Genomic DNA, 17396 nt, shown 5'->3' on the forward strand with positions numbered 1-17396 from the left:
CTCTATGCATTCAGGCATCTGCCAAACCCAGATTAGTCCGTCAGACTGCCAGATGGTGAAGCGTGATTTATCACTCCAGAGAACGCATTTCTACTGCTCCAGAGTCCAATGGCGGCAAGTTTTCCACCACTCCAGCCGACACTTGGCATTGCGCAGTGATCTTGGGCCTCTGTGCGGCTGCTCGGCCATGGAAACCCATTTCATGAAGCTCCCGACGAACAGTTCTTGTGCTGACATTGCTTCCAGAAGCAGTTTAGAACTTGGTAGTGAGTGTTGCAACCGAGGACAGACGATTTTTACGCGCTTCAGCACTTGCCAGTCCCAGTCTGTGAGCTTGTGTGTCCTACCACCTCACAGCTGAGCCGTTGTTGCTCCTAGACGTTTCCACTTCACAATAACAACACTTATAGTAGACCGGGGCAGCTCTAGCAGGGCAGAAATTTGATGAACTGACTTGTTGGAAAGATGACATTCTAAGATGGTGCCACATTGAAAGTCACTGCGTTCTTCAGTAAGGCTATTCTACTGCCAATGTTTGTCTATGGAGATTGCATAGATGTGTGTTCAATATTATACACCTGTCATTAACGGATGTGGCTGAAATAGCTGAATCCACTAATTTGAAGGGGTGTCCACATACTTTGGTATATATAGTGTATCTTAAGATGAACACTTAAGTCGCTTTGAATAAGAGTGTCTGACTAAAATGTAAAATGTTATGCTCTTTTGTCTATTTGTATAATGTTCACATTTGATTGTATTTGCCTGCCAAACAAATAGTTGAAACAGGCATTTTGACAATCCAGATGGGAGGTAACAAATAGATTGTTTAATAGGGGACAGTTGCCTGATGGCCTGTGTTAGGCCCTCATTCACTATGCACTTACACTGAACAAAAATATAAACGCAACATGTAAAGTGTTGGTCCCATGTCTCATGAGCTGAAATAAAATATCCCAGAAAAATGTTGTGAACAAATTTGTTTACATCCCTATTAGTGAGCATTTCTCCTTTGCCAAGATAATCCATCCACCTGACAGGTGTGGCATATCAAGAAGCTGATTAAACAGCATGATCATTACACAAGTGCACCTTGTGCTGGGGAGAATAAAAGGCCACTCTAAAATGTGCAGTTTTGTCACAGATGTCTCAAGTTTTGAGGAAGAGTGCAATTGGCGTGCTGCCTGTGTAGTAGAGTGATGTTGTTCCCCTAGATTATGCACCAAGTTGCACGCAAGGACAGTTCAAGTAGGCCAGGGCAAGAGGGGATGTTAATAAGTTAATAACAATAATAATAATTCAATGTGTTTTCTTTATTTAATTACAGCAGCATAGTTAATGTTATTTTTCAGTGTACAAACATTTTTTGATATCTATATTGTAAATACACCTAATTGTAAAAGTTTGTATATTTTGGTTTGGTCCATCGCGGGTTATCCGTACTTGCGGACCCTGTTATCGTTCTCTTTTGCCGGACCTTCAGCTAGCAAGGTATGTTGTCCTTGGCGCCGTAATTTGGCAATATAAAACTGTGGTAAAGTTACATAAAGTGCTGTTACGCAATTATAGGGTTTGTTACAATGTGAACAATTATAAAGATTTATGTTAACTTTCACCAGCTCGCTAATTAGGGTACCTATTGTAACTCGGGAGTATTTGGGACCGTGTTTGAGTGAGTTGCTATGTGGTCACGCAGGTGCCCGAGAGCTGTGACTGCACCGAGGGCTAACCTATTGTGTGTTGTCTCTTCGTGTGCAGGTATGTCTTTTATTTTGTTCCGAATATGTTGTATATAATTTTAACTGTATTGTATAGTGTGCTGATGGGCACTGAATGTATGTATGCAGTTCCCGCTCTTTTGCCGGACCTTCAGCTAGCAAGGTGCCCGAGAGCTGTGACTGCACCGAGGGCTAACCTATTGTGTGTTGTCTCTTCGTGTGCAGGACCAATAAACATGATTCAACCATCATAATTCCAGTTGTGGCAGTGTCCTGATTAAAAGTACACAACGCAGAACGAACCACGCTACAAACTGGTGCCGTGACCTGCCGACTGGTCAGCTCGAGCCGACCCCCGGGAGCTGTGCATGTGGCTGAGGCGCTCGACCTGCGCATGCGCATTTGTTGATGGTTTGCTGTAAGCTAAGATATACTGTAAACAGTGAATGTGAGTGTAGCATATTCATTAGATACAGGTATTCGTGCTTATTTGTATGTTTTTGATGAATTTGTATATTGCATTTTTTTTTTGTATTTGATTGCAGTAAATTACCTTGTATTTTAGTGCCCTGTTGAGCCATGGTAGATTCTCAAGTCCATAGATTGAGTTATGCTGGGGATTTTAGTGTGGGTCGAGGGAGGGGTGTCCTTGCATTTACGCCAAGTGTACAGTCAGCTCCTGGGAGTAGAGCGTTTGCTAGTCCTGAGTTTTCAAGCGCTGGGAGGGGTAGGCTGTTTGTTCCACCTGACCAGGGTATCCCACCTCTGTCTTTTGATGTACCATCATCCACAATCCTCAGTGATAATGGGACGCCTCCGAGTCAGCTTAGTGACATTATTAAGCAGATTGGTTCAGAGATAGGTGAATCTATCAGAGCAAGTTTACTGCAGTCTGGGGTTTCAAGTCTTTCTCCTGCCTGTCCCCCTCACCAACCCCAGCAGGTTCCCCTGCCTGAGCAGTGTGGGTCAACCTTTATTGATGCGTCCAAGCTGAATCTGGTTGTGAAGTCCGATGTTAGTCCTCCACCTTTCTTTAGGGGTGATGGCTCAGATAAGTACTCTGTCCTGGAGTGGGAGGAGTTAATGGGAGTCTACTTAGAGAAGAGGGGTTACACTGGGTCTGAGAATGTTGGGGAGGTGATGTCTAGGCTCATGGGGAGGGCACGGGATGTGACCAAAGTCTGGATGCGTAACAACCCTGTTGTCACAGATGTTAAGGCGGTGTTCAGTGTTCTCAAGCAACACTTTGGGGATACTGTCTGCTCAGGTATGCCATTAGCTGATTTCTATTCAATCAAACCATATGCTAATGAGGGTCCAATAGATTTCTGGATTAGGCTTAACAAAGCTGCAGAGGCAGCCAAACAGTACCTTGTGAGTGAGGGCAGGACCTTACCCAATGAGTGCTCAGAGTTGGCAGTCATGTTTGTACGCAACTGTCCTGATAGAGAGTTGGCCCAAGTGTTCAAGAGCAAACCCCTTCGTGACTGGACAGCCAGTGAGGTACAGGATCAGTTGGATGAACTGTTAAGGGAACGTAGAGCATGTAGAACACAACTTTCACAGCAGGTGGCTGCCGTCTTTGACTCCCCACAGGAGGGAGTGGGTCCTGTGAACAGACCTAAGGTGTCATCCTTTTCTCAATGTGGCCGTGAACCAGACCAGGCACCATCTATATCTGAGGGTGAGACATTAGAGAAGGTTTTGACTTTGTTAGAGAAGGCTCTGGTCAGCAATACTCAGTCTGTGAACAGAGGGCCCCGTAAACAGTTCCACAAACGTCAGCGTGAGTGCGCCGTCTGTGGAAGCACTAATCACTGGACCAAAGCTCACTGTCAGATGCACCAGCTGTGCTTCAAGTGCTTCTCTCCGGGCCACATTAGCTTTGACTGTAGTGAGGCTGGGCAGCGACAGAACCCTGGATGTGGACAGACTGGCAGATCTCAGGAAAACTAGAATGCCTCCATTCTGAGGAGGGCAATGTGGGGCAGTCTTATTTTTCCTCCACTGATGATGATATCCAATCTGTTTATTCTTACTTTTGTGAGTCAGTACCCAAGAACAACACAGTCATTTTTCAGAACACAATGAGAATTACGCAGAATGACAGTTTGTTTTACACCTCCGTGCTAGTACAGGATAAAGTTGAGCTGAAGGGGATGTTAGATAGTGGGTCCATGGCTACTACTCTGACCGCAGATATTGTACCTCGGTTGAGGGAGGCAGGAGTGGTAGAGGGGAACTTTCTAGCTCCTTCAGATATTATCCTGGTGGGTTGTGGTGGGAAGCAAACTAGCCCAGTGGGCATGTGTGATTTAAAAATTCAGCTTTATGGTTTCAGCTATGTAGTCCCAGTGCTTATTGTAGATGGGCAGGTTGATGAACTCATTGTGGGCACTAATGTGTTGAAGTCTTTGATTAGACAGTTCAAATCAAATGACAGCTACTGGCGGGTGGTGGGTACACCAGGTTCCTCTAGCCAGTGCGATGACAGCCACTTCCTGCGTCTCCTGTCAAATCTGGAGAGATGGAGAGGAGACTCTATCCCAGATAAAGTAGGCACCATTAAGTTGAAGAGAGCAGTAACACTCCAACCCATGAGTGAGCATCTAGTGTGGGGCCGCCTACCCCCAAGACAAAACTCTCTGTGGGCAGTACTGTTGTTGTCGAGCCCAGCACGTCTCGTTGTGTGAATCGACACATACTAGTGGGGAGAGTAGTTACGCCTCTATGGGGGGATGGATGGCTACCTGTGAAGATAATGAATCCAACAACATCACCAGTTACCCTGAGACGAAATGCTAAAGTGGCGGATGTGTATCCTTGCATTGCATTAGAGGATTTTGATGATGTCAAGCAGCAAGCAGCTTACCAGAACGTGGCTAAAGTTCAATGTGACAGCTCGCACGGCAGTCTGACATCTAAGAGTTCAGTTGGTGGCAGTGTAGTTCATGGCAACAGTACACTGAGCAATCTTGGACTTCAAGGCCTGTCTGTTGAGGAGTGTCCAGTTTCACAGTTCTGGAAGGATAAACTTGTCAATTTAATTGGGAAGTATGACACAGTGTTCTCTAGACATAGCCTAGATTGTGGTGAGGCAAAGGGGTTCTGCCATCGCATACGGCTGACTGATGACCGCCCATTTCGATTACCTTATCGTAGGCTTTCTCCAGCTCATTACCAAAAACTCAGGGAAACACTGGATGATATGGAGGAAAAGGAAATCGTCAGAAAATCAAGCAGTGAGTATGCCTCACCATTGGTGCTGGTATGGAAAAAGAATGGGGACTTGCGCCTATGTACTGACTTTAGGTGGTTAAATGCCCGCACTGTAAAGGACGCTCATCCCCTGCCTCATCAGGCTGATGTACTGGCCGCGCTGGGAGGTAATGCCTTCTTCAGCACAATGGACTTGACGTCAGGGTATTATAACGTGCCACTGCATGAAGAGGACAGGAAATACACGGCCTTTTCCTCTCCTTTAGGCCTGCACGAGTACAATCGGTTGCCTCAGGGCCTCTGCAACAGCCCGGCTACATTTATGAGAATGATGCTGACCATTTTTGGTGACCAAAACTTTCTAAGTCTCCTTTGTTATTTGGATGATCTGATGGTTTTTGCTAAGACTGAGGAAGAGAGTCTGCAGAGACTTGAGATGTTTTTTCAGCGGTTGCAGGAGCACAATCTTAAACTGTCTCCGTCTAAGTGCAAGTTTTTGAGGAGGTCTGTTAAGTTTTTGGGTCACATCATTTCTCAGGAGGGTGTAGCCACTGACCCTGCTAAAGTTCAAACTATTTTGAACGTGACTGAGAGCGAGATGATGGAAGCTGATGGTGTCACTCCGTCTCCTAGCAAAATCCGTTCTTTTCTTGGTATGGTAGTATACTATCAGCACTACATTGAGAATTGTTCCATGGTTGCTAGGCCATTGTTTCAGCTAACTACAGGTCAGAAGAAGCCTAGGAGAGGCAAGGGTGGGAGGAGGCCTGGTCCCTCTCGCAGGCTCACTGCTGCAGACTGGACTGCCGAATGTCAACTCGCTTTTGAAGCTTTGAAATCAGCACTAGTTGACCAGGCACTGCTGGCTCATCCAGATTTTTCTCAGCCATTTTTACTTTCTGTGGATGCATCTACTAGTGGTTTGGGAGCTGTACTATCCCAAGTGCAAGATGGAACGGCAATAGCCAGGCCAATAGCTTTTGCTAGTAAATCTCTTAATCATGCACAATCCAAGTATCCTGCTCACCGGCTGGAATTTCTAGCCATGAAATGGGCCATTCATGATAAATTCAGCCATTGGCTGCGAGGGCATAAGTTTACTGTGTGGACCGACAACAATCCACTCAAATATATTCTTACAAAGCCGAGACTTGATGCATGCGAGCAGAGATGGGTTGCAAAGCTGGCACCCTTTGACTTTGATATCCAGTACATACCAGGTCCCTAGAATGTCGTTGCTGATGCTTTGAGCAGAGAGCCATTTGTCCGCTCCACAGTTCTGCACCGACTGACAAGAATTCCATATGATGTCCTGCTGGAGGAAGCCAGAGGTCTTCGAGTGGATGATGTTCAAGACATGTTCCGCCTCTCCTGTGAACAGCCCGAGGCTGGCTGTGGAACGTCTATGGCTCCTGGGAGTGAGTTAAGTAGAGCTGGAGACGATGTCAGTGGGTTGGTTTCCTGTGAAGAGGTGTCTGCTGTCCTCCATGCTCACCGCCGATGGGATGATGGTGCCACGGTGAGGGCCATTTCACATGCGCAGCACCTTGAGAAGTTGATGTCCATGGGTCAGAGCCCTTTACCTGTCTTTACACACAAGGAGCTGTATGATAACCAGTCACTGGATCCTGTCATCAGCAGAGTCATGTTCTTTGTAGATAGAGGCCGGCGCCCATCTAGGAGAGAGCGAGTCCTTGAAGCTAATGAAACAGTTTATACTCTAAGACAGTGGGGAAAACTCACCACGCGGTTAGGGATTCTGTATCGTGTCTCAAAACACCCAGTGAGTAAGAAGAAAATATTCCAGTATGTTGTACCTGTGTCTTTGAGGGGCCTTGTGTTGAAGGGAGTTCATGATGATGCTGGTCATCAGGGTCAGCAGCGCACATTGTGGCTTACGAGACAGCGGTTTTACTAGAACTCTATGGAAAAGGATGTCAAGGAATACGTGGCCCACTGTAAGAGATGCGTGTTGAGTAAAGCACCTGAGCCTGAAGCAAGAGCTCCACTTGTCTCCATTGTGACAACGGCACCTTTGGAACTTGTGTGTATTGATTTCTGGACTGCAGAAGATTCAAACAACAAGTCTATTGATGTGTTAGTAGTGACTGATCACTTTACTAAGCTGGCATGTGCGTATCCGTGTTCAAACCAGTCTGCTAAGACTGTGGCTCGTGTTCTCTGGAATAATTTCTTCTGCGTTTATGGGTTCGCTGATTGTATCCATTCTGACAGGGGTGCTAACTTTGAAAGTTCACTTATTGCAGAATTACTTCAGTTATCTGGTGTTGGAAAGTCCCACACCACACCTTATCATCCCATGGGGAACGGTCAAGCAGAACGTCTAAATCGCACGCTGGGTGGGATGATTAGAGCTCTGCCAGCAAGGTCCAAGGCTAAATGGCCTCAGATGTTGAACACATTGACATTCTCCTATAACTGCACTGTTCACGAGACTACTGGGTTTCCGCCCTTCTTCTTGATGTTTGGACGCACCCCTAGGTTGCCAGTAGATGTTATGTTTGAAAGTGTGCTGTTGGATGGGGACACGGTCGATGTGGATAAGTATGTCCAGTCTTTGGGTGAGGATCTGAGAGAAGCCATGACATTGGCTCAGCAGCATGCAAGTAAGCAACAAAAGAGACAAGCCGAGGTCTACAACAGACGGTCGAAGGGTCATTCGGTAGAGAAGGGAGACAGAGTTCTACTTGCTAACAAGGGAGAGAGGGGCAAGAAGAAACTGGCTGATCGCTGGGACAGTGCGGTGTACATAGTTGTTGCGAAGAACAGCTCACTGAACACATATCGTATACAGCACCCTACCACTGGACGCATCAAGACGGTGCATAGGAACCTGATTATGCCAGTCAACTTTCTGCCTTTGCCTTCATGGGAGGAACCTGAGAGTCACGGATATCTATCGAGTGGTGACGTGTTCTCTGAGATGTCTGCAGCGTCCAGCAAAATGGATGGGAGTGACGCAAGGACTGTCCACTGGGTAGCAAGCCTTCCTGAGTCTTCTGGGAGGATATTCCAAGAGGATGGTGAAGTCTCAGTTGATGGAAGTGAAGTGGAACGGCCATATGACGTCCCCTTGAGTGAGGTGTGCTCAGTAGAAGTGGACCAGAGAGAGATCCCCAAAGCCTACAAGAGTTCTGATGGCGAAACTCCATTCAGTGGGGATGGTGCTGTGACAGATGTTGTTAACTTGGTTGAAGATGCTTTGTCAGTGTGGTCTGTGGCAATCTACCAGGATTCTGATCAGTCGTCTGACACTACTAGTGTTGAGTCTGTAACTGAAAGTGTGCTGGCTCCGGATAGGCCGAGTTGTAGTATTCCCCAACCTGAGGTTAGACCTCTGAGCACGGTTAGTGCTGTCCGTGACATTCCTGCTAGGTTTTTGGGTGAGGGTGTTCGGACTAGACTAGGTAGATTTATTAAGCCAGTGAATAGGTTAATCCAAACTATGTTTACACAGGAAATGAAACCGTTCTTGGTTTCTCAGTGACGGTAGGATATTGTCTACCTTTTCATTTTTTTGTGTGTATATGGTAACCTAACTGGGTCTTAGAGTGATTGGTGGGTTGGTCTAATATTTTTGACAATTCATGTAACTTTGTGTGTAGTTCATCAGCATAAAATGTATTTGGCATTTTTTTGTATACGGTTGAATAAGGGATTAGCTACCTCTTATTTTTCCTAATCCTTCGCGGGATAGCTTTCCAGCTGATCGACCATTTGTGGGTCTAGACTTAAGGGACTACACTGGGTTACTCCGTCGCTCTGTGGGTGTGAATTTATTTGTATTTTTTTCTTTCTTTGCTTTGTTACCTTCGAGGTAATGTGTTTTGTGCCTATAATCTAGTGTAAAACAGTGGGGGTGAATGTAGTAGAGTGATGTTGTTCCCCTAGATTATGCACCAAGTTGCACGCAAGGACAGTTCAAGTAGGCCAGGGCAAGAGGGGATGTTAATAAGTTAATAACAATAATAATAATTCAATGTGTTTTCTTTATTTAATTACAGCAGCATAGTTAATGTTATTTTTCAGTGTACAAACATTTTTTGATATCTATATTGTAAATACACCTAATTGTAAAAGTTTGTATATTTTGGTTTGGACCATCGCGGGTTATCCGTACTTGACCTTTCCCTCCCTTACTAGCTCTGACTTTGCTGATTGCTACTTTACTGAGGAAAAATGTATTTACTATGACTGTGATATGTGGTTGGTCCATCTAGCTAGACTACATTACCAAACGTTTGTGGACACCTGCTCGTCAAACATCTCGTTCCAAAATCATGGGCATTAATATGGAGTTGGTCCCCACTTCGCTGCTATAACAGCCTCCACTCTTCTGGGAAGACTTTCCAGCAATGTTGGAACATTGCTGTGAGGACTTGCTTCCATTCAGCCACAAGAGCATTAGTTAGGTCGGGCACTGACGTTGGGTGATTAGGCCTGGCTTGCAGTCGGCGTTCCAATTCATCCCAAAGGTGTTCAATGGGGTTGAAGTCAGGGCTCTGTGCAGGCCAGTCAAGTTCTTCCACACCGATCTCAACAAACCATTTCTGTATGAAACTCGCTTTGTGCACGGGGGCATTGTCATGCTGAAAGTACAGAATCGTCTAGAAAGTCATTGTATGCTGTAGCATTAAGATTTCCCGTCACTGGAACTAAGAGGCCTAGCCCGAACCATGAAAAACAGCCCCAGATCATTATTCCTCCTCCACCAAACTTTATAGTGGGCTCTATGCATTCAGGCATCTGCCAAACCCAGATTAGTCCGTCAGACTGCCAGATGGTGAAGCGTGATTTATCACTCCAGAGAACGCATTTCTACTGCTCCAGAGTCCAATGGCGGCAAGTTTTCCACCACTCCAGCCGACACTTGGCATTGCGCAGTGATCTTGGGCCTCTGTGCGGCTGCTCGGCCATGGAAACCCATTTCATGAAGCTCCCGACGAACAGTTCTTGTGCTGACATTGCTTCCAGAAGCAGTTTAGAACTTGGTAGTGAGTGTTGCAACCGAGGACAGACGATTTTTACGCGCTTCAGCACTTGCCAGTCCCAGTCTGTGAGCTTGTGTGTCCTACCACCTCACAGCTGAGCCGTTGTTGCTCCTAGACGTTTCCACTTCACAATAACAACACTTATAGTAGACCGGGGCAGCTCTAGCAGGGCAGAAATTTGATGAACTGACTTGTTGGAAAGATGACATTCTAAGATGGTGCCACATTGAAAGTCACTGCGTTCTTCAGTAAGGCTATTCTACTGCCAATGTTTGTCTATGGAGATTGCATAGATGTGTGTTCAATATTATACACCTGTCATTAACGGATGTGGCTGAAATAGCTGAATCCACTAATTTGAAGGGGTGTCCACATACTTTGGTATATATAGTGTATCTTAAGATGAACACTTAAGTCGCTTTGAATAAGAGTGTCTGACTAAAATGTAAAATGTTATGCTCTTTTGTCTATTTGTATAATGTTCACATTTGATTGTATTTGCCTGCCAAACAAATAGTTGAAACAGGCATTTTGACAATCCAGATGGGAGGTAACAAATAGATTGTTTAATAGGGGACAGTTGCCTGATGGCCTGTGTTAGGCCCTCATTCACTATGCACTTACACTGAACAAAAATATAAACGCAACATGTAAAGTGTTGGTCCCATGTCTCATGAGCTGAAATAAAATATCCCAGAAAAATGTTGTGAACAAATTTGTTTACATCCCTATTAGTGAGCATTTCTCCTTTGCCAAGATAATCCATCCACCTGACAGGTGTGGCATATCAAGAAGCTGATTAAACAGCATGATCATTACACAAGTGCACCTTGTGCTGGGGAGAATAAAAGGCCACTCTAAAATGTGCAGTTTTGTCACAGATGTCTCAAGTTTTGAGGAAGAGTGCAATTGGCGTGCTGCCTGTGTAGTAGAGTGATGTTGTTCCCCTAGATTATGCACCAAGTTGCACGCAAGGACAGTTCAAGTAGGCCAGGGCAAGAGGGGATGTTAATAAGTTAATAACAATAATAATAATTCAATGTGTTTTCTTTATTTAATTACAGCAGCATAGTTAATGTTATTTTTCAGTGTACAACCATTTTTTGATATCTATATTGTAAATACACCTAATTGTAAAAGTTTGTATATTTTGGTTTGGTCCATCGCGGGTTATCCGTACTTGCGGACCCTGTTATCGTTCTCTTTTGCCGGACCTTCAGCTAGCAAGGTATGTTGTCCTTGGCGCCGTAATTTGGCAATATAAAACTGTGGTAAAGTTACATAAAGTGCTGTTACGCAATTATAGGGTTTGTTACAATGTGAACAATTATAAAGATTTATGTTAACTTTCACCAGCTCGCTAATTAGGGTACCTATTGTAACTCGGGAGTATTTGGGACCGTGTTTGAGTGAGTTGCTATGTGGTCACGCAGGTGCCCGAGAGCTGTGACTGCACCGAGGGCTAACCTATTGTGTGTTGTCTCTTCGTGTGCAGGTATGTCCTTTATTTTGTTCCGAATATGTTGTATATAATTTTAACTGTATTGTATAGTGTGCTGATGGGCACTGAATGTATGTATGCAGTTCCCGCTCTTTTGCCGGACCTTCAGCTAGCAAGGTGCCCGAGAGCTGTGACTGCACCGAGGGCTAACCTATTGTGTGTTGTCTCTTCGTGTGCAGGACCAATAAACATGATTCAACCATCATAATTCCAGTTGTGGCAGTGTCCTGATTAAAAGTACACAACGCAGAATGAACCACGCTACACCTGCAGGAAAGTCCACCAGAGCTGTTATCAGAAATTGTAATGTTTATTTCTATACCATAAGCCACCTCCAACGTCCTTTTAGGGAATTTGGCAGTAAGTCCAACCGGCCTCACAACCGCAGACAAGTGTATTGCTTCGTGTGGGCAAGCGGTTTGCTGAGTCAAAGTTGTGATCAGAGTTCCCAATGGTGGCGGTGGGGTTATGGTATGGGCTGGGATGGTATAAGCTGTGGACAATGAACACAATTGCATTTTATCGATGGCAATTTGAATGCACATAAATACTGTGAGGCTCTTTTATTTTTAAAGGTGTCTGTGACCAACAGATGCATCTGTATTCCCAGTCATGTGATATAGATTATGGCCTAATGAGTGATAGGCAGTCTATAGACCTACCTCACGCAGTCTATAGACTTACCTCATACTGCTGTGACAAGTGTTGTCATTATACATTTCTCTCTTCCTACTCAGGAATCCAAAGATGACTTTAGCTACCAGCTTCCTGTTTTTTGCAATTCATTTTGCCTGTATCAGAGCTGGAAATTCCTCTGAGAGTAAGTTGTGCCATGATAATGGTTATAAAATGTTATATACAAAAATAGATGTATTGTTTTCAGCAGATTGTTAACTTTGTGTTTTGGGAGAACTGTATATTATTTTTACTAAAAGTAATTATCTTCTGTATTTATGTCATCTTTTTCTCTGTCATGATATTTTACTCACAGAATTTGTCAAAGTGGAGTGTAAAGAAGAATACCATGGGGTTTATGGTCAGCAGTCATTGCTGCAGTGTAACGTCAAAGCTGTTCAGAACGTGACCATCTCGACCGTGACCTGGAAGAATGTGGAAGTTGATACTCTTTTGTTGGAATACCATCAAGATACATTTAACCTAATCCCTGGGTTTGAATTTGCTGAGCCATCCTGGAACAAGAATAATATGAATGTGTCCTTGTTGTTGACTAATACCAAGATGGCCGACAAGGGGGTGTATGAATGCATGGTGGGAACAGACCGTGGTGATGATAAAGCTACAACCAGCCTCAGTGTCACAGGTGAGTCCTGTACTGTCTATAGTTCAACCAAGTGTGATAATAAAAAGATAAGCACCTTTCAACACAGGTTCATAGAAGAATAGAATACAATAGAAGAATAGAATACAACAACTTTTTCAATGTGTCTCAGCTCATAGCCTTCATCAGGGTGTTATGATGCCCACATGCTGAAATGTGTTTAAATTAAGTTCTATTCAACTTCCATTGTCACACACACACACATGCACTTCCATACATTTTTGATACAAAGTTGATAAGGATGTTTATTCTGGAATATGTTCAGGGGGAGTTCAGATCTTTTTCGTGTGTGGGATTGGACAGTACAGCACAGCAGGAGCCAGAGTTACTTTCTGTTTCAGAATGACACAGAGTATTACCAGTGGGAATGTCCACAACTAGCCACCATAATGTTATTCTACCCATGTCATGCAATCAGTGTTTACACAATAGGCCTAGTGTAATCAGACTAAATTAGAACGAGTGTTAGAGGTAGAAGAAAGGTCATTCTAGTTTATTAAAAATCACTCCTCCAGTAATCTCATTCCAAGTTATAACCCTCGGATGGATGTTGAAAAGGTGCAAAGTCTGTCTTAACGATGTTTACTCATTGACGTTTTTGCGAACTGCACCCACATGTATGTAATATAATTTATCTTCCTCTCTCTCTCTTCCAGCTATGTACAAACCACCAACCATGAGTCCCATTCCTGAGAACTGCATCAAAACAGAACACAGATGTGACCATTTTCTGCAACTCTACAGGCGGGCAACAGAAAGGGTTGATCCAGTGGTTTTACCAGTTTGGCACAAACTGCACAGCCAATGCTGAACTTCTGGCCAAAAAGACAGACGACAAACCGTTTAGCCTCTCCAGTAAACTAACAGTTCTGAAGGCTACATACAGTGGTTCCACAAACTACTCATGCACAGTGCACAACACCAATGGAGTCCAGGAGAGGAAGGCATCGTTTGAGATCCCGTTTGTATGTTCAGCAGGTACGTTCTGCCATCGTGGTCGGTATACATGAATGATGTTGGTGATGTCATCCTTTTTGAAAGCAGGGCAAAATCCAAAACCTGCCAGTCTCCCGTATTCCCTCATCCTGATCCTGATCATTGTAAACAATTCAGCCTCAATCTAGTCTTCTTTTATTAGTATAGGCCTTTTCATGACGTCTTTATCATGTGTGAGCACAATAAAAGTCAGCCTTATAATGAGAGAACAACATGTCACTGAGGAGTGGAGTAGGTCAGACCGTAACATGCTCCTCAATCTGACTGAACATCTTCCTTGAAACTGGAAAAAAGGAAAATGCTTGTGTTGGTTTGGGTAAGAAACATTCCATGCATGTTTCAACATGAAGACAGAAGCTCTTCAATGTTTGCTTAACCCAGTCTGATTGTCATCTGATGAGCCTATAGGAAATTACTAGGTTGATCTGATCCAATAGGTCTATAGAGGGGGAAATAATGATAGTGGAGTTGTAACTACCTGCGCTAGTTGCAAATTAGAGCTCATAGTCTCCAATCTGTCTCTAATGCTCCCTCTTATCACGATTCAGTGCAGTCATAATACCTTCTTACCAGAACATTCTGTCTCTGCAGTTGTTTCTTACCTCTGGCAGCCATTTTGAATGTTTTTTTCTGACCTGCCTGGCTGGGAATTTCCAAATAAAAATGATCCATCTGATGTGAAAACGAATTAGTCTTAGCAATGGGAAGTAAATTAAGATTATATTTAGATTAGAAAAGAGCTCTAGTCTGTGTGTTTATTTTTAAGATATCAAAATAATCCAAAAAATTACTCTGCTGGAAATTAAGTTGGAACAAGTGAAATGACCTGATACTGACTTTGACCAGTCATAGCTAACCTTTTCCTCTGGATTTGATATTTTAGAAAAATATTGGAACTTCTATTTAGTTGAAAAAACATTGATCTTTGGTTGACTGAATCCAGGTCTACTGGATTAGATTTGCAAAAATAATCAATCTGATTTTATTTTTTCTCCATTATGGACTTTGTGCATCTATATCTGGTGACAGATAGAGTAGCACTACGTGTATTTAAAACATGTGCATTTCCTATTTCATTTGTAAATTGTTTATTTTCCCCCAAAAATATGATTTTGCTTCTGATTCCACCTCCCAGTGGCTTGCCCTAGTTGGGGTCATAGGATCTCTGGTCATTGTGCTGCTATTTAAGAGGCGCTCCGTCCAATGTAAGCACATTAATTGTCATACTCATACATTACAGACTGATGACAGCTCTCTTAGACTGTGTGTTACGTGGGCCTGGCTGATATGTGTGATCTCTCTCTGTGTGTGTGTGTGTAACTCCTCCATGAACAGATATCATTGTATGAAGGTTTGTTGAGTACCATGGATCTCTGCTTGGCATGCTAGTTTGTGCTGAATAACCTGTGCAGTGGGAATGGATGCTTTGGCAGTTGGCAGCCACCCATTTTGGCTCTGAATGGGGATGTTTACCTTAAAGTTGCACTGCCAAGTACCTCAGTAGTCAAACAACCTAGTGAAAATACTTAGCCAGTTGTCAAGTACGGTAGATAAACATCAGAAGACATCTTTACTATATGATCAGTGGCTTTCAGCCATCTGTGGTAAAGGCTTATACTAACCATGAAAAACAGTGTATTTGATGCTCAATCCAAGTCAATATTAATGGATTAAGCATGAAATGCACTAGTAGGCTATTTATTGTTCATCAACATTGCATTTCATGTACTGATTAGATTTTTTATGTATACTGTACAAAAGTACAAACGCAACATGCAACAATTTCAACAATTTTACTGAGTTACAGTTCATATAAGGAAATCAGTCAACTGAAATAAATAAATTAGGCGCTAATCTACGGATTTCACTTGACTGGGCAGGGGAGCAGCCATAGGTGGGCCTGGGAGGGCATAGGACCACCCACTGGGGAGCCAGGACCAGTTTAGCAGAATTCGTTTTTTTATTACAGACAGAAATACTCTTCAGTTTCATCAGCTGTCTGGTTGGTTGGTCTCAGATGATCCTGCAGGTGAAGAAGCCTGAGGTGGAGGTCCTGGGCTGGTGTGGTTACATGTGGTCTGCGGTTGTGAGGCCGGTTGGACGTACTGCCAAATTCTCTAAAACGACGTTGGAGGCAGGTTATGGTAGAGAAGTGAACATTAAATTCTCTGGCAACAAGCTCTAACGGAAATTCCTGCAGTCAACATGCCAAATGCACACTCACTCAAAACTAGAGACATCTATGGCATTGTGATGTGTGACAAAACTGCGCATTTTAGACTGGCCTTTTATTGTCCCCAGCACAAGATGCACCTGTGTATTGATGATGTTGTTTAATCAGCTTCTTGATATGCCACACTTCTCAGGTGGATGGATTATTTTTGCAAAGGAGAAATGCTCACTAACAGGCTTGTAAACAAATTTGTGTGCAAAATTTGAGAGAAATAAGCTTTTTGTGCATATGGAACATTTCTGGGATCTTTTTTTTCAGCTCATGAAACATGGGACCAACACTTTACATGTTGCATTCATATTTTTGTTCAGTATAGTTTGTTTTAGGATTTATTGTAATAGTAGGTTTTGTGTAATTTTTTTCACAGGTGCTCGAAGGCAGTCCACCTTGCCATTAATGAGTATGTCCTTCAATTGCCACGTCCTGACCAGTAAAGGGGTTATTTGTTATTGTACTTTGGTCAGGACGTGGCAGGGGGTGTTTGTTTTATGTGGTTCGGGGTTTGTTGGTCTAGGTTCTTGTTAGTTTATTTCTAGTATGTCTAGTTCTATGTTTAGTTAATGGGGTTGACCTTCAATTGGAAGCAGCTGCTCCTAGTTGCTTCTAATTGAAGGTCTTATTTAGGAGGGGTGTTTTTTCTATGGGATTTGTGGGTAGTTGTTTCCTGTTTTGTGTCTGTGCACCTGACAGAACTGTTTAGTGTTGTTTGTTGTTTTGTATACGTGTTTTTGTTTTTCCTTCTTTTGATTTAATAAAGAAGATGAGTATACACGTTCCCTCTGCACCTTGGTCTAATCCTTACGACGCCCGTTACATCAATATTCAGTATTTATTAAAACATTTGATTTGAATTTGTCACTTTGGGTTTATGGTTTCCCATTTTTCCTAGACAGTTCACAGAATACACTGTACAAGCAATACATATACTTTATAATGACCAGCATCATATTTGATCAAAATTATAACTCAACAAGTGATTACAACAACACTCCATAATGCATTCATATAGCCTGAGTGCCAGTCTGTTTGGGCTATCATGCCAAATCCTTGTCACTCATTGTCATGACTAACATTTTTGTCTTGACAATGAGCTATGGAGTTGGTAAGAGTAGTACAAACAGATATTTTACCAGGCTAGCATTCACATGCTTTTGGTTTGTGAAACTAGCCATTTTGGACAGTGAAACGGGCCACTCACCCAGAACACGTCTGTCTGTTCTCACCCTTCCAAATCTCCTTACTAACCACATCCTCTATCAGTTCCTCTTTAGTGTAGCTTCAGAGGGAAATATGTCTGATATGCAGTACACACAGTATCTGTCTTAGCTTTCCTATTAAACATGACTATTAGGGTGATTGAATGTAGGTCAAAGGGAAG

At 43.4% G+C, this 17396-nt stretch overlaps 1 protein-coding gene across 2 annotated transcripts in view; it reads left to right on the top strand.

The window, feature by feature from the left end:
- LOC115178330 (butyrophilin subfamily 2 member A2) overlaps positions 1-17396 on the top strand; it is a 33021-nt gene that overhangs the window by 14026 nt on the left and 1599 nt on the right. The gene's annotated exons all lie outside the window — the stretch shown is intronic.

Source organism: Salmo trutta, chromosome 38 (assembly GCF_901001165.1).
Source record: "Salmo trutta chromosome 38, fSalTru1.1, whole genome shotgun sequence".
Taxonomy (NCBI): Eukaryota; Metazoa; Chordata; class Actinopteri; order Salmoniformes; family Salmonidae; genus Salmo; species Salmo trutta.